At 40.0% G+C, this 18696-nt stretch overlaps 1 protein-coding gene across 39 annotated transcripts in view; it reads left to right on the plus strand.

Moving 5' to 3' along the window:
• Nucleotides 1–18696, plus strand: part of KIF16B (kinesin family member 16B) — a 276843-nt gene that overhangs the window by 81561 nt on the left and 176586 nt on the right. The gene's annotated exons all lie outside the window — the stretch shown is intronic.

The following is an 18696-nucleotide window of genomic DNA, read 5'->3' on the forward strand; positions in this document are numbered from 1 at the left end:
CATTTGGAGACATTGGGTGGTGCTATTTGAAAAGAAATTTCAGCTGAATAGGTTCTTTTCCTTTTTTGTTAAATAGGTGATTTGTTCACAGGACCTTTCTAAAAGCTATTTGAGTTTAGTTTTTAATTGAGCTTCAACATACACAAAGTGTGCAGCTCAGTGAACAGATGTAAGAAAGTGCTCATCTGAAGTGTGCAGCTGATGAATCTTTACCTGGGTATACATCCATGTAACTCACACCCAGATCAAGATGTGGAGCGCTTCCTGCTCCCTAGAAGTTCCCTCTGCTCCCTCTCCAGTTAGTTACTCCCTGTCGCCGTCTCCCAGAGGTGCCACTGTTCTGACGTCTACTGCATAGATGAGTTTTGCCTGTTCTTGAGCTTCGTACAGATGGAATCATTTAGTATATTCTATTTTTGTGTCTGGCCTCTTTCATGCAGCATGTTGTCTCTAAGATTCATCCATGCTGTGTTTAGCAATAGTTTCTTCTTTTTATGCGACTCTGCCACACTCTTTTTATCCATTCTCCTGTTGGTTATCTCTATTTGAGTTATTATCTCCTGTCATTTGGTTATGATGAATCGTGCTTCCATGAACATTCTTGAGCCTTTTTTATTGGGTGTATGCATTCCCTGGGCCCCCTTTTCTGGCTCTCGTCCTGATAAGAGTTTGGCCCCGACTTGCTTTTCTCCTGCATGTGTCTGCCCAAGCTTTATAGTATAGATCCCTGATCCAAATATCTGCTGCTCCCCATCCAGCTGGCTCTCAGCGTGGACTGAGCCAAGGGAGCAAGGCCAGACACCCTGCCCCAGCAGATCACGTTTGGACCCAGCAGGAGCAGACCCCTCCCCATCCACAAGCAGCAGCTGTTTGCCTGCAGTCTGTGTGGACTCCTCGTGTGATGTTTCTTTCTGTTTTCATCTGGATCTAGTCTCATTGGGTGATTAACACAGATTAATTATGATTTCTGTAGATTTTTAGAATGGCAATTTCAAAGGTTTTTAATGAGTTTAATATGCTCTTTGTGGGTATTTTTTTCACCCCATAAGGCTTATTTTGTCACAGCTAGGTATTTAATAATTTGTGTCTGAGAAAGCTATCATGATATGTCTGATTTTCCTTTGCTAGACCTGAGGTCAAGAAGGTAGAAACATATTTTAATTGTTTTTGGACCTGCTCCCACAACTGCCTTGCATCTAGCAATTAATAATGATAATATTAGTAGGAATAATAGTGGATAACATTGATTGCACTCTTATTATGTGCCAGGCATTGTTCTACGTCAGCACTGTTTAATAGAAATATAATACAAGCCACATGTAGGATTTTAAATTTTCTAATAGCCACATTAAAAAAGTAAAAAGAAATAGCTGAAATTAATTTTAATAGTACATTTTATTTAACCCATTATATTAAAAAATTACCATTTTGACATATAAACAATATAAAAATTATTACTGAGGTATTTTATAATCTTTTTTCCTTAATAGGTCTTTGACATGGCATGAATTTTACATTTACAGTACATCTCAAGTCAGATACTAAATTTGCATCAGATAAGCTTGGTCTGCATTTTGATTTCATAAAATGTATGGTTGAAAAGTAGATTCTCATATTAAGTATGTTCCAAACATATTTAAAAGTTTTCCAGTAACCCATTTGAATGTGGTTTAAAAATTTGAACCAATAAATTAAATAAAAGTAAAAAGTTCAGTTTTCTCACTGCATCTTAGCCTCATGTAAGTGTTTAATAGCCATATGCCCAGTGAAGTTTTAAGTTTAATATGTGTTAATTTGTTCATTCGGTAGCCTTGGGGGACATATTATTCTTTTCATTTTACAGATGAGGAAACTGAGGCCCTGAGGGCACGTGGTTAAGGAAGGAAGAGATAAGGTCAGAATTTGAACCCTGTCTCCAGGTCTGGGCTCCTGACTCCACTGTGGTGTCTCCTCCTTAATTGTTTGAAACTGACCTCACTTTTTTCCATGTTCAAATGCATTGGCTTTTGTTTTGTGTTTCTCTGACCCTTTTGTCTTTTTGGCTTTTTCATGTTATAAAGCTAGATGGAAAAAAGTGGTCTTAAAAAGAGACCCTATATTTGCAGTGAATTGGTTGTTCATCAGTGTTTTAAAAACCAAAATAGGTGGTGGCCACAGTTTAAGCACCATCTGCTTGGTTATCTCTGTAAATGTCAGGACAAGATTTGCTTTCCCTGAAATAATGGCTCAGGTTTCCTTCTGTGTTTTGTAATGCTCTTTCTTTAATAATGATTCTGATTTTTTTATTTCCACCAAGGTTGGGCTTAGGCATTTCTTTTGCCTTGGCTCATTTCTAGTCTTTTTCTTAAGCAAAGAGTCTTGGTTATTTCCCTGGGTATCATTTTTTTTCCCTGATGTGTTATTAGCATTTGTTCTTATATTAATGACTTTTCTGGGCATCTTTCAGATTTTCTTTTTGAAATGTATCCAGCCAGCTGTGTGTTCTTGTCTACTTTTATAGACAATGTTTTACTTAATATGAGACTTGCTTTTATGTAATTGTTCTATTGCCCTTTACTACAATAATGATTGTCGATAAAACAGATATATAAAATGTGCTCTTTGGCAAGGAAAAGAGGTCCAGACATGCAAAGTATTATTGTGGGTGTTGCATGTGAAGGAAGGAGCTGTAGAGATATAGTGATAGTTTTGTTCTCTTTCATCTGTGATGTGCTGTGTTGCGGATTTTTCTGAGACTGCTTTCTCTTTCCCTCTCTCTGAGGCCCCCTTTCTCCTCCCAGTGGATGTCCTGTGCCTCATGTGTCACCTTCTTACTGCTTCTTTCTTTAGAATGACATGGACAAAAGCCTGTCTACTCGAACTTCCTTGAGTTCTTCCTCATTTCAGGTGGTTGCGTAATTCAGGCTTTTGAAATATCTTGACATTTTATAATTATGTAAGTCTTACTGAGGTGACCTGGCTTTTACACTTGGATTTATCTCTAACTAATTTATCTGTAACTTTGACCAAATTATACACTCTCTCTCTCTCTTTTTTTTTTTTTTTGCTGAGGAAGGCTGGCCCTGAGCTATCATTTGTGCCCATCTTCCTCCACTTTATATGTGGGACACCTGCCACAGCATGGCTCACCAAGCAGGGCCATGTCTGCACCTGGGATCCGAACCCGTGGACCCCGGGCTGCCGAAACGGAATGTGTGCACTTAACCGCTGTGCCACTGGGCCAGCCCATATACTCTCTTGGTCTCTGTTTTTTTTTTTTTAAAGATTTTATCTTTTTCCTTTTTCTCCCCGAAGTCCCCCAGTACATAGTTGTATATTCTTAGTTGTGGATCCTTCTAGTTGTGGGATGCCGCCTCAGCATGGCTTGATGAGCGATGTCATGTCTGTGCCCAGGATTCGAACCAGCGAAACCCTGGGCCGCTGCAGTGGAGTGCGCAAACTTAACCACTTGGCCACGGGGCTGGCCCCGGTCTCCGTTTTTTAATCATAAGTGGAGTGGGCTGGTCTAGGTGAGTTCTGAGGGTTCCTTCTATCTGAGAAGGGCTTGGTTCTTCCTCAGGAGACTACGAGGAATTATCCCTGTGGGCCCCACGTCTTGGGTGTGGGGACCCTGCCCTGTTTCTCTGTCTTCAGGGGTCCTCAGTGATGGCTTCTTTTTTGCCCCTTGCTGCTGGAGTTTTTGGATCAATCTTCGTTTTGAATGTGCCCTTGGAGCCTGTTCTCAGTCTGCACGTTGATGTATTACATACCTCAGAACATTACACAAATCATGAGTGTACTGCTTGATGATTTTCACAAACTAAACACACCCATGCGTCTTGTGACCAGGTGAAGAAACGGAACATTACCAGCCCCTCAGTGTCCCTGCCACACCCCATTCTAGTCCCTGCTCCCTCCAGGGGAGATGTCCGGCCTGACTTCTGAAAGCATAGTTTTCTTTATTCTGCTCTTAGACTTTATACATATGGAATCACAAGGAAGGTATTTTTTTTGTGACTAGCTTCATTTGTTCAGCATTGTGTTTGTGAGATCCGTCTGTGTTTTTTGCACATAGCTGTGTTCATTTTAATTGTCACATGGTATTACCTAATGTGGCTATATCATCATTTGTGTATTCATTCTACTCTTTGAGTTTGGGTTGTTTCCTGGTTCTGGCTGCTAGAAATAGTGCTGCCAAGAACCTTCTCATGTGTGTCTTTTGGTGAACGTATGTACGTGTTTCTGTTGGCTGTGTACTTAGGAGTAGAGTTGCTGAGTCTTAGAGTAGGTGTGTTTGCAGCTTTAGGAGAGACTGAAAATAGTTTTCCAAAGTGGTTGTATCCTTTACACTCATACCTGCCATGTATGGGAGGCCCAGGTGCTCCACCTCCTCAGCAACATTTGCTGTTTTGTCTTTTTTTCATTGTAGCCACTTTTCTTGGGTGTGTAGTGGTAACACATTGTGGTTCTATTTTGAGTTTCCTGATGGTATAAAAACTTCCAGTTATTTATTTATTTTTTCTGAGGAAGATTAGCCCTGAGCTAACATCTGCTGCCAGTCCTCCTCTTTTTTTGCTGAGGAAGTCTGGCCCTGAGCTAACATCCATGCCTATCTTCCTCTACTTTATACGTGGGATGCCTGTCACAGCATGGCTTGCCAAGCAGTGTGTAGGTCCCCACCTGGGATCCGAACTGGTGAACCTCGGGCCACCAAAGTGGAATGTGTGAACTTAACTGCTGCACCACCAGGCTGGCCCCCCAATTATTTTTAATTGGCCTCATTTTCTAAATGACTCCTCCTCAGACCCTTGTTATCAAGTGAGTTGTGTCACTATTTAATGTCCTGGGTCACTGGGCACTCCTCCAGCTTTCTCCAGTTTACTTCACTGTGTTTATGCATGAACTTGCCACCCGAGTCTTCTCAGATAGCTGTCACTCACTCAGTCATCAGCTTACCGCAAATGCCCAAGGGGGACCTTCTGAGACACTTGGGGCGTACCTGTGCATTGATCTGAAGGCAACCCAAATCTGGTCGGTTTTTGGGTCAAATTATCTTATTTTCTTCCTGCCTTCTTTGTTGAGTTTGACTATTCATTCTACTGGTCTTCCCTCACCCTCAGATCTTTTTAGTTGTGGCCTCCAAACCATAGCTGTTCCTTTTTGCCGGTTCAGAGTTCTTTCTGCAAAGTGAAGGAGTAATAACCATGATTGTAGTAGAAAACCCCAAGTGTATTTTAAATAGCTTCAGTCTCTTTCCTCTTCTTAGAAAACTTTTTCAATGAACATTCCTTGTAAACTAAACAAAGGCCTAAACTTATTCTGGTGGCAAAAACCACTTAACCAGAATGTTCATGAATCTTCTTTTTGAGCAACAAAGCCCACTTAAATTACCGTGATTTCTCAAGGTCTTTATTAAAAAGCTTAGGCATTACTTATGGTTTAGAAAGTGCAAGGTCGTAGTGGATTCGATTTAATGTGTCTTTGGTCCAGGTCAGGAGTCATCATGTGAACATCTTAAAGAGATCTTTGTGTATTCCACGCCGATTTCAATTCAAAATCCTTTGTTCCTGAATCTTATCTGAGCCCTGTCTTCCTCACAGTGCTGTGTCATTGTGTGTGGTTTAAGTAATTTAAAAAAATGCTCAAAGACATCTTGGAGATCATCTTGTTCATAGAACATAGAATGTTAGAACAAGGAGTCCAAGAAAGAATCTGGGCAAACTGTCTCTTGTTCCACCCTATCTTTTTTTTTAAATGAAGAAATCGAAGCCAAGAGAAATTAAATCACTTGGTCTTGAAGTTCTAGAGGTCGAACCAGGACTAGATCCTGTTTTCTCTCTGCTAATCCAGTGCTCTCTAATTATACTTTATTTATGTTTTGAAATGGTTTCCAAACACCTAGATTCTTAGTACATGGGATTTTACTTTGATGAAGAGAATATGGCCAGCCTGCATCCTTTAGAATATAATTTTAATATGTAAAATTTAGAGACAAGATTTAGCCCATGGCATACTTAAATCAGCAAACCATTCTATGATGGGCTTCATCTGCATTTAAATTATTCTCCTTCAGAGATTTTTGAAAGTTGGTTTTGAATAAAGGGCTTATATTTATGATTGTATTAAGCCAGAGTGCTTTTTGGTTAAATTTAACAGGAAGTTTTTTAATGTCTACAGAATCTCCTAACATCCAGTCTGTTGTTCATAAATAAAGATATGTTTGCATTTAAAACCAAAAAATTGGAGAACAAAAATGATTTCTTTGCCAACCAAGTGTATCTTATGAGGTATTTTAAATTTTGGATCAGAAGACAATTGACAATTGTCAATTCCAATTATGGAAAAAGCGATATATTTTAGAGTTATACATATTCCTATTTTATAATATGCAGTTAATGTAATGATAATGGAAAGAATGTTGTGCTACAGGGTGCATTTTAGTTTCTTAGCACTAGATGTCACTGCAGATGGGAGAAACAGGCTCTCTCCCTAGCGTTCGCTCCAGGGCCCTTGGAAGTGAAGTTGTCTGAAGGGACATGACAGGAATTGCTAAGTGGTCTTGGGTCTGATTACCGATTTCTGGATGCTGAATCTGTGTGAGAGATAAATCGTGAAGAACATGGTATAAGTAATGTCTTCTTGCAGCCAACTTGAGTATTGCTGCCGAAAGATGTAAATATACCTCCACGTTTCTGTAAGTTCTTTTCTCCGTTTTTAAAATAGTTTTTCTAAAGTTGCTTTGAGAGCAGAATACTTGGATAATACCGTACAGCTGAAAGAGTTTTCTTGGTCTGCCTCTGAGGCGGTCATTGTGATTAGCTTGCCACTGGAAAGCTTTCTTTGTCATTTGCTTACATTTGCCACTTAAAAGACTTTTCTTGTTATGTCATTTCTTTTTTTTACCTCTCCTTTCCCTCATTTTTAACTCCAGAAGTTCTTTTTTTTTTAAGTTTTTATTTTTTCCTTTTTCTCCCCAAAGTCCCCCAGTACATAGTTATATATTTTAGTTGTGGGTCCTTCTAGTTGTGGCATGTAGGATGCCACCTCAACATGGCTTGATGAGCAGTGCCATGTCTGCGCCCAGCATCTGAACCAGGGAAACCCTGGGCCGTTGAAGCGGAGCATGTGAACTTAACCACTCGGCCATGGGGCCGGCCCCTAGAAGTTCTTAAGAAAATTAAAATATACAATTCCTTGTTTTCTCTATCACCAGTTGTACGTTTGATAATATCCACTGCAGCGAAGTAACCTCGGCTCTTAGTGTAACAGATGCAGAATTCTCTGCCTTGGTTTCTGCTGTTTTATGGAGCCAAGAACCTTCATAGATGTTCAGGTTGAATTTTCTCCCAACTCCTTCCTTGTTTGTGTAGAAACAGGAAGAAGAAGGCACTGCCACAGTTAGTGACTGAAAGGCGGCCGAGAAGAACAGTTAAGGATGTGAACTCTGGAATCCTTGGCATGGCATGGAATCCAGTCCCTGCTGTGCTGGTTGCTAGCTGTGTGACCTTGGGTGACTTATTTAACCTCTCTGGGCTTCAGTTTCCTCACCTGTGAAATGGAGATAATAGTACCTGTCTTGGTGGATTGTTATGAGGATTAAATGAGTTGCTTGTGAAAACATTGAAAGCAGTACCTGGCACAAAATATTTTTATAAAAGGGCTTGTTAAATAAAGAACTGTAGTCTCAGGGACTATTCTGTGGGCACTGTTATCAATGCTAAATAATCCGTAGAATACTCAGTTTAGTTAGAGAGGGAAGAAGAAAAATCTTTTTTTCTCCTGCAAAGGACCTGGAGACAAACTGATGGCCATTGTTGTTACTTCATTCATTCATTTCACATTTCTGAGCATTGATTGGTGAGATTGTGTGAACATGAATGACTTCTCATCTGGTGGGGAAACCAGACTTGAAATGAATAATGAAATAAATTGCTAGAAGTGCTCGGTTAATAAGAATGAACTGTATCAGGGACGGATTTGGCAGATAATAGCCACCTGAGAGAAGGTGCCTTAAACCAGTGAAGGGTGTCCCGTTTTTCCTCGCTGAAGGGGAGCTGCGGAGCTGGCTGCTGGTGGCATGGATTAGTGGTTCACAGGTGCCAGAGCTGCGGGCTGTGTAATTCTCTTGGTTTTACCCTCATGGTTTCGAGCCGGTTTCTGCAACCACGTGATCATATCTGACTTAGTCAAGAGGAATGGGGAAGGGCAGTGGGCGTATGTCAGCTGGTTCACTCCTCTTTTTGGCCCTCCTCAGCAACTTTGGCTTATGTCCCATTGCAGAGCTCGTGCCTGTCATGTGGCCCCTCTGGCTGCAAGGAAAACTAGGAAATGGTTTCTTCAGCTGACACATTGCCATCCCTAACAAAACTGGGATTTTGTTCGTGAGGAAGAAAGGGGAGGTAGAAGGCCGTCTTGACCACAGGCACTCGCTGTGTGCCGGCCGCTCTTCTAAGCACTTTACATGTCGTAATTCATTAGACTCTCATAACAGTCCTGCCGTGTGGGTACTCCTTATTCTATTATAGGAAATGGAGGCTGCAGTAAATAAGAAACTCATTACACAGCTTGTGAGTTGAGTGACCAGGCTGGCCAGAAGTCAGTCTTAGGATTGGTGGAGACACAAAGGAGGGCTTGGTCAACAGGTCAAGCCTTCTGGAAGATGATAGTGAGGATGTCAGGAGGGGTTCAGAAAACAGTTGACCTTGAAGCTAACCATAGAAATGAGTTGATGTTAGGAATCCTGGCTTGAATAATAAAGACTTTCTGATGGCCTGAGCTCAGAAGAATCTATTACCCTGGGGAATTGGGGCTTTTGGGGAAACTGAGTGAGCTTGGAGCAAGGAGGTGGGAGGATGGAGGTGCCAAGGCGGGAGAAAGAGCATAGGTCAAATCATGGTGCACTTAATTTCCCCTTTAAAGCTCTTACTGCTTCGTTATGGCTTCGGGAAAAACACTCAGAGCTAATTTAAATTCTGAACATATATTCTGAAGACATTTTTCCAGTTTAGTTTCATTATCTGAGCCATCAGTATGTCTTTTGAAGTGTCTAAGTAGTATATGGAAATTTCTTATTCGTTTCTCTCATTTCACATTGAATTAATGACACAGAATGTTCAAAATGGATGGAGTCGTAGAGCTTATTCAACCTTTTCAGGCCGTAGTTGGGAGCATCTGAGGCCTGCATACGGTATTCCCTTGCTGAGTGATCTTCAGGATTACACAGGGAGTCAGTGTCTGAGTTTAGGTCAGAAGATGTTTTTCTGATTCCCAGTCCAGTGTCCTTCTGCCATACCAGTGTTTCCCAGAGTGTGTTCTCTAGTCCCTGTGCATCTCCTTCACAGTGCGCTCGTGTTACATTGATAGTTTGCAATTATGTGTTTAATATGTATCAGCGCTGGATTCTAGTTCTAGTCCTTAGTTCAGTGCTTGGCACTCAGGAACTATTTGTTGACAGATTTTTCCTGTGTTAATGCAGTTCCTTGAGAGAGAGAGAAATCTTTGTTCAAATAATTATGGGAAATACTGAGTTAAACAAAACTGGGCTTGTTTATAGAATGTTGGGAGAGCCTTTAATATACTCTTGTGCTCTGTGGCTCTGAGATGGATGTAGGCGAAAAATGATTGATGTGCTTAGTTTCTCAGAACCTGGAGCTCGTTTCTGTCCATCGAGTAGTGATATTCACTTGTGGTTAGGTTCTGAGGCTGGCCCACCAAGGTCTGTTTAGCTTGGGGAGTGAGGTGCCCTGAGATGATGACTTATGCAGTCCTTAGAGAAAGAATTGGTGTGGTGGTGGCACACAGAATAGGTCAGCAAGGGCAGCATGCCAAGTCAGTATGTTGGTGGTCAGTCCACTGAGAGGTTCTGGCTCCATCCACAGGGTGGCAAGAGCAAACGGCATGACATCACCATGGGGGAGTTGGTAATTCTATGACATCAGTCCTAACATAGGATTCAGGAAATGTTCCTCCAGAGTGTGTGGAGGTCTCTCCATTCCAGAGATTGGTTGAGGCTTTTACCTTTGTACCAATGAAGATTTCTTTGCTTTTGTAAAATTAGGCTTAAGTTATCTCTCCAGCTGTCACCCAGTAGAGCTTGGTGGTTTAGAGTGTTTGCTCTAAGCCTGTGAGTTTGGCATTAAAGCCTGGCCTCACCTCTTGTGACTTGGCCAAATTAATTAACCTTGATAATTCTCAGCTTCCTCTTCCTTAAATGGGGATAATAATCATTTCTGCCTCACTGGAGGAATGCATGTAAGAGGTAGTCTTTATAACTGCTTTGCACGGTTTCTACAAGAGAAGTTGGCAAACTTTCTGTAAAGCACCAGACAGTGAATATTTTAGGAACCATATGTGTATTACTATGTGAAAGAAGCCAGTCTGAAAAGACTATGTACTGTAAGAGTCCAACTCTGTGGCATTCCAGAAAAGGTAAAACTATGGAGACAGTAAAAAGATCAGTGGTTGTCAGAGGTTAGGTTGTAGGAGAGGGAAGGGTGAATCGGCGGAACCCAGAGGATTTCTAGGGCAGTACAATTATTCTACAGTGGTAGATACGTGTCAAAGCCCACAGAATGTGCAACACTAAGAGTGCAAATATTTTTTCCCAGTCTGTGGCTGATTTTCCCATTCTCTAGATGTTGTCTTTTTCTTTTCTTTTCTTTTTTAAAGATTTTATTTTTTCCTTTTTCTCCTCAAAGCCCCCTGGTACATAGTTGTATATTCTTAGTTGTGGGTCCTTCTAGTTGTGGCATGTGGGACGCCACCTCAGCGTGGCTTGATGAGCAGTACCATGTCCGCGCCCAGGATTCAAACCGACGAAACACTGGGCCGCTTACAGCGGAGTGCATGAACTTAACCACTCAGCCACCGGGCTGGCCCCCTAGACGTCTTTTTCAAAGTGGAAGTTTTTAATTTAATGAGATACAACTTAGCAATTATTTCTTTCATTGACAGTGCCTTTGGTGTTGTATCTAAAAAGTCATCACGGTACCAAAAGTCATCTAGGTTTTCTGCTATGTTATCTTCTGGGGGTTTTATGGTTTTCCACTTTCTATTTAGGTCTTTGATCCATTTTGAGTTAATTTTTGTGAAAGGTTCTTGCATGTTGTCTACTTTTTCCATTAAAGCCCGTAGCATATTAGTCATCATTTTTGAAAAGTCCTAGTCTGGTAATTCCAACTTTCCTGCCATAATGTGACTCTGGTTCTGATGCTTTTTCAGTCTCTTCAAACTGTGTTTTTCTTTTTCAGTATGCTTGTAATTTTTAGTTGAAAGGTGGACGTGTTGTGCTGTGTAAGAGGAAGTGCAGTCAGTAGGCCTGTGGGAATGTGGTGGTGAGGTTCGGGAGGAGAAGCATTTTGTAGTCCTGTGGTTAGGTCTCAGTCTTTTGGTGAGCCTGTGCCCCTGGACTGTGAGTCTCACGATGCTTCTCACTCATTCCCCCCACGTCCCCTTAGGGTAGGACGTGCTGGCTAGAGTGGACTGGAGTTGGATATTTTCCTTTCCCCAGGTAGGTTAGGTTCTCATAAGACCCCAGCAGATTAGGCTCTGGAAAAATAGTTTCTCCTAAGGGCAGACCTTGTTAAGAAGAACAAAATGCTCTGACATATTTCAAAATGGTTCCTTTTCCCCTCCTCCTGCTGGAAGCACCAGGCAATCTTTCTCTGATATTCACTATGAGGATGTGGTGGAGCTCCTGGAGGAGACCTCACAAAAGCTTGGGGACCTCCCTATGGCTAGGTCTCCCCGGAGTTTTTAACATCAGACTCGTCCACACTGAGCCTCTGCTAATTTGTCAAATTATCATTTGGGTTTTCCTACCCTGGCACTTTCTCACTGTGATCTGCTTTGGTAAGTTGTGATCCTCTGTGTCTGCCTGTCTATCCCTCCCATTTTGGGGGCAGCAATTGGCCCTGTGACCTTACTTCTCTGACAGATCTAACAAGAGTTGTTGGCTTTTCAGTTTTTTCAACTTTTTACTTATTGCTAGGATGGTGTGGTGACTTCCAAGCTTCTTACATGGTAGACTAGAAACTTGCAGTTAGGTCTCAGTTCTTTTTTTCTTTGAAATTAACCCCAGAATGGATTCTCATTCAAGCCCTCATCTGTGTTTAGTCTTGTTTTACCCATTATAATAATTTATATTTTTATTACAAAGCTATAGTAATCAAAACAGTGTGGTACTGGCATGTAAACAGACAATATAGACCAATGGAACAGAATTGAGAGCCCAGAAATAAGCCTACACATACATGATCAACTAATATTTGACAAGGGAGCCAAGAATGCCCAATGGGGAAAGGATAGTCTCTTCAATAAAAATGACGTAGGGAGAACTGGATGTTCACATGCAAAAGAATGAAATTAGACCCCTATCCTACACCACTTACAAAAATTAACTTGAAATAGATTAAGGACTTAAATGTAAGACCTGGAACTGTAAAACTACTACAAGAAGACATAGTGAAAAAGCATCTTGACATTGGTCTTTGCAATGACTTTTTTGGACTTGACACCAAAAGCAAAGGCAAAAAAAGCAAAAATAAGCAAGCGGGACTACATCGAACTAAAAAGCTTCTGCACAGCAAAAGAAACAATCAACGGAATGAAAAGGCAACCTACCAAATGGGCCAAAATATTTGCAAACCATCTATCTGATGAGGGGTTAATATCCAAAATATGTAGGAAACTCATACAACTCAATAGCAAAAAAAAATCCAATCAAAAAGTGGACCAGGGACTTGAATAGACGTTTTTCCAAAGAAGACTTACAGATGGCCAACAGGTATATGAAAAATGCTTAAGATCACTAATCATCAGGGAAATGCAAATCAAAACTACAAGGAACTATCACCTCACACTTGTTAGAATGGCTGTTAGCAAAAAGACAAGAGATAACAAATGTTGGTGAGGCTGTGGAGAAAAGGGAACCCTTGGGCGGTGTTGGTGGGAATGTAAATTGGAACAGCTACTATGGACAGCAGTATGGAGAGTCCTTAAAAAGGTAAAAATAGAACTACTATATAACCCAGCAATCCCAGTCTTGGGTATATATCCAAAGGAAATGAAATCACTATCTCGAAGAGATATCTGCATCTCCATGTTCATTGCAGGATTATTTACAATAGCCAAGACATGAAAACAACCTAAGAGTCCATCTTTGTATGAATGGATAAAGAAAATGTGATGTGTGTGTGTGTCCACAAAATGGAATATTATTCAGCCATTAGAAAGAAGGAAACCTCACCTTTTACGATGATATGGATGGACTTTGAGAGCACTATGGTAAGTGGAATAAGACAGGGAAAGACAAATACTGTATATACTCACTTATATGTGGAATCTATAAAAGCTGAACTCACAGAAAGAGTGGAATGGTGGTTGTAGGGGGCTAGGGGCTGGAGGCTGGGGGAACTGGGGAAATGTCAACCAAAGGCAACATACTCCCAGTTATAAGATGAATAAGTTCTGGGGATCTAATGTACAGCATGGTGACTATAGTTAATACTGTTTTATATACTTGAAAGTTGTGAAGAGAGTAGATCTTGAATGTGATCACCACACACACACAAAGGTAGTTATGTGAGGGGATAGAAGTGTTAACTAACCTTTATTGTGGTAATCATTTTGCAGTATGTATGTATATTGAATCATCATGTACATTTTGAACTTACATATGTTATATGTCAATAACATCTCAGTAAAGCTGGAAAAATAATTTCTATTTCAATATAAATAAGCCAAAAAAACTTCGCTTAAAACTGGTGCACTGGGAAACTCTGACTTCCCTGCCCTGCGCGTCTGAGGTGAGTGGCGCCGAGACCTCATGCTTTGTGTTGGGATCACTGCCGTATCGTCTGTTCAGCAGTAATTCTGTGTGGCTGCTGTGCTCAGAAGGAGCTGCGGATACAGAACAAGACAGATCTGGGCTCCACTTTCATCAAGCTTCCATCATTCTGATTATCCTTAAGTTCAAGGGAAAAAGAAAAGAAAGAAGTATAGGCAAATGATTTAATTGTCTATTCGTGAAGCATTCCATTTAGAATTTTTTTTTTAGTGAGAGAAAAGATCGATCTGCTTTTTTCAGACTGACCGTGTGAACTTGATATGTGATGTGATTAAGTAAATGTTGTGCACATACATAAATGTATGTTTTGGGTTCTTGTTGGAAGGCTTAAAAGTGATTTTTTCTCTCACCTTTATTTAAAATAATTTATCTAGAGACTTTGCATATGCATATGTGTTTGTGTATAGGAGTGTGTATAGATACAGCCACGTGTTTTAAAAGAGCAGGTATTAAAATGATTTAAAATCAAAGGTAATGCAAGGGCCCCCTGAAGTAGCTGACACAGTACTTTAGGGGTATGGGGAATGCCTTGCTAGTGGAGGACAGAGGCTGCATGATGGACTGAGGTTGTCTCACCACCTCCAACCATGCAAGAGGCTGGGGATCTAAACTGCATTAGCAAGGAATCTTTTTCTTATTGAAGAACCTCTTGACTTCCCATTCATTATGGTTAAATACCAGTGCCACCTCCAGCTCTTTGTGGAATTGTTTCTGATTTTATCTTGAGGCAGAGAATACAGTAGAATAAATGACTCCTTGAAACACTTTTTTGTCCCAGTGTTAAGCATTTCTTTCTTCTAGGAGCTGGAAATGCTTTCCCAGGCTTGTGTTAATCCTCGTGAGACCACTTTTGCAATAGAGCAAGAGTCCTTATCTCTTCTACGTGTATTTTTAAATAGATGGAAACCTGCATGAAGCATCCAACAGTTAAATGATTTATCAAAGGTCGTTCCTGGAATTCATGGTGGTTATGACCTCGCCTCCTGGCCTCTCTTCATATAGTCCAAAGTTCAACCCATCTGGTCTCTCGTGTCTGATAAATGTTCAGCTTGAACAGCTTCTCAAAGAGCAGGGAATTACTCTCTAACCTTTGGTAAATGACATTTTATTTCATTTTGAATACCAACACTTTTTGCCTGACTGTCGTGTGACATTGTGGTAGGCATTTGGGGTACAGGTATCAAAGAGTAAACAAAGGAAATCAGAGTCCAATTTATTTGAAGAACTTAGTGCCAGGGTGCCACAGGGAAACCACTCAGTCTGGAGCTGGGAGTGCATGCCTATCATAACTGTACCCGTGCTGGGGACGGGAAGGCAGAGGCCTTCTGACTTCTTTACTTGCATATGTGCTAAAGACATTTTGCAAAACTCTGCACTCCCTTGCACATCTGTAAGCTGGTATCTAACTATGGTTTATCACACGTTTAACATTTGCACAAGACGGAATTTTTGGTGGATCTTAAATGTTGATTTTTTTTTTTTTTTGGTGAGGAAGATTGTCACTGAGCTAACATCTGTTGCCAGTCTTCCTCTATTTTATATGTGGGATGCCATCACAGCATTGCTTGATGGGTGGTGTGTAGGTCTGCGCCTGGGATCCGAACTGGTGAACCCTAGGCTGCTGAAGCAGAATGCACGAACTCAACCACCACACCACCAGGCCAGCCCCTAAATATTGATATTTTAAAATAAAATTTATGTGAGTGTTTTAAATGAATCCATTGGAATCTAAAACCACAGGGATTCAGCATCCACCATATCCATGTGAAAATAAATTAAAGGTCTCTCTCTTGAACTGTTGGAAATATTACATCATTCTCTTTTCTCCTTGAACCCATATACCCAATTTTCCCTACAGAATTTTTTCCTAGTTTAACCTATTTTTGTGCTTGGATGTTTTTCTTTGATCATCGTATCATAATCCCTTATAATAAAACCATGCAAATAAATTGAAATGTAATTAAAAGTATTTCCCATAACCATGAGGCTGTAATTATTAGGAAAATTTCTTCCAGAGTGAGTTACCATTATAATTAATAGTGGTGCACACTTTATCAAAGCAACATAAGTATTAAACATTTTGATAACTAATTATTAAACATTAAAAATGCTATTAGAAATGTGTCATTTAACAAAATGTATAGGACTTTCCCCTCAATTGAATGACTGTTAATAGGGACATTGATAGAGGGGCACAGATTTACCCTTGATAAACCTTCTCACATAGATGAGTCCATGGGAACGGGAGGAGAGTTGCTTCAGCAGTGTCCTTCACTTCTTCAAAATGGTGTTAGGTCATAAGCAAAAAGTCACGTGGTAATCTACCATCAAAAATCACTGCTCATACTCTGTGTGCCGACAACTTGAGATTTGGTCCTCCTTCAATTTTGTTTAAAGTCAAGAACTGGAAACCACCTGACTTCCAAAAAGGCTTTGTTACCCACTCATTAGAATTATTCACTTTCTCAGTTTCTGGGAAGTTTACCGAAGAAGGCTTTACCTTCAATTATCATAAGACTGTCACTCATACCTGTTGCTTTTTGACCTTAAGGCACCTTCTTAAATTCCGTACACTCTGGAAAGGTTGAGAATGCAATTTTGTATTATTGGCCTTAAATGTATTTTTGTCTCTATATTGTGTGTGTGGGTATGGGTGTGTCTGTGCAAGTGCACATGTGTGTGGTGAAAACCATGGAGCTGTAGAGTTATTGTCATTCCAGTTAGAAAAATCAGGCTTTTTGTTGAAAAAATCTGACTTCATTTCAAACAAATATGTTAATATGCAGTTCTCTGGCATCTGTGTCATTTCCGTTTTCCAATTCTCTGATAGTTAGATGGGGAGAGCTAAGACAGTGCCTTACTGTGACTTTGCTAACTTGAAATAAGGACACTGTTGTTGCCTCTGTTTGCCTCATTGTCAAGGTACTGTAGTGTGTCTAAATTCAGAGCGTCCCAGCACAGGCCAAAATACCCGGATTCCACCACCAGGTTTGTCCTTAACAGAAATGTGTGTAAGATAGGGAAGGATGAGAAGTACTATTACGTGCCTTGATTAAGGAGGCTTAGGTTTAAACCAAATATTCCAGTTTTCTGTTTGTTTGGTGCTTTGAATGCACTGTAGGAAAATTAGGGTGGGGAGCAGGTATGTCTTTCTGTTGTAAAAAGAAAGAAGAATATCTGTGAACAAGGAGGTGGGAGAGAAGAGCAGAGTTGGGAATGGCGGGCCCTGCAGGCACCGTCTCAGGCAGATCCATTTTAGAAAGCATCTGAGCGGGAACTGGAGATCTGGAAATTGATCCCCTTAAATCTGTGCATGCTTAATATCCTCTGGAAGTTTCCATCCTTAGAAGACTTGTGGTTTGAGGCTCCTGTTTGTGGGCAGTGGTTCTTAAATACCTACCTTTGTTTTAGTAGGCCAGAAACTTACTAAAAATTTGTCTTTTTTGTAATTCTTCTGAGCGTATGGTGCACAATTCTGTGAGTTTTTGTTTTTATAACTAACACTTACTTGTTAGCAACTTAGGTCACTAAAATTTGGTATCTGTAAGGGTAAATTGAGAATTACTAATGAGTATTTCATTAAGAAACGTGTAATTTCAGCACGAGCTTTTCTGTCAGTCAGTGGGTCCTCAACGGGGGCTTGAGTTGGTGGTGGTTTTCAATTATTGATATTCTTGAATTTTATAAATTCAAATATGTAAATTATGTAATATAAAGTGTAAATTCCCTTTAGTTTGACTTTGTTGTGATGCATATATACTTCATTTTGTGTTTAATCTTTTCCTGTATATTGATGGGTAAAACAGGCCTGTTGGTCTTAAAGAGTTGATGTGATTTTATTTCTTTCCTACTTGTAGATTTCTTTTTCCTCAGAAAGAGGAACTGATAGGTTTCCCTGAGTTTCTGGCTTCTTAAGTGGGTAAAAGAAGAAAAAAGATTGGAAATTACTACTAAGAGGAAAAAGAAATCCTTAAAATATATCCTATGTCTTTCTCATTACTAATTTTGTGTTTTTACATTTGTCTTTCTTTTGTTAGATGTGTTAAAGGTTTCCTTTTCTTTTATTCCTTGGTATCTTCAAGTCTTGTGTTTGTTTTTTGTCCTCAAAGTATTAATTTCTGCTTGTCCTGTTTCCTTATTCTCCTTCTTTTATATTTTTAAAAACTTTATTTTTATGCCTTTTGTATAAAAATGAAATTACTTAAGGCTATGCATTTTCCTTTGAGTATGAATTTGGCAGCATCCTATACATTTTGATATGTAATATTTATATTTTCATATAGGTTTTCTAAAAGTTGATAGTTTTTTTCCTTCGTTGTCTCAATAGATATTTAGGAGAATGTTTGTTTTTAACATTTCCATGCGTTGTTGATGTATGTTGGGATTTTAATTCCAGACTATTGGTTTATTATTACACTCTTTTTTCAAGGTCTGTTTCTTTCAACATTTCTTTCTATATCTAGGCTTTATTTAGATTAAACTCAATGCTTCTAATCTTCATTGCTTCCCACCAGCTCATTGACCACTGGCTACCCCATCCTCTCTTCCTTTTGCTTTCTGTCTGGATGAATGGAGGGACTGTCCCTGGGATGTTCACAGCTTTTCTATGTAAATGGCAGCCGAATAGCCCATAGGGCCCATGTTTTTCTCAAAGCTTGAACATGCTCTGTTTTCTTCCAAATCCTAGAGTTGAGGAGAAATCTTAGACCATTTTTGCTACTTGAAGCCAACCTGCATTTAATTTTTATTTGTACTTCTTTGTGGCATTATCTATTTATCTTCAAAGCATATTACCGTGAGATGTGCCAGGCATTGATCACCTCAGTCTCCTTCTGTCTGGATTCCTAACAAAATCAACTTGAAATTTCCAT

Source organism: Equus przewalskii, chromosome 21 (assembly GCF_037783145.1).
Source record: "Equus przewalskii isolate Varuska chromosome 21, EquPr2, whole genome shotgun sequence".
In the NCBI taxonomy this organism is placed as follows: domain Eukaryota; kingdom Metazoa; phylum Chordata; class Mammalia; order Perissodactyla; family Equidae; genus Equus; species Equus przewalskii.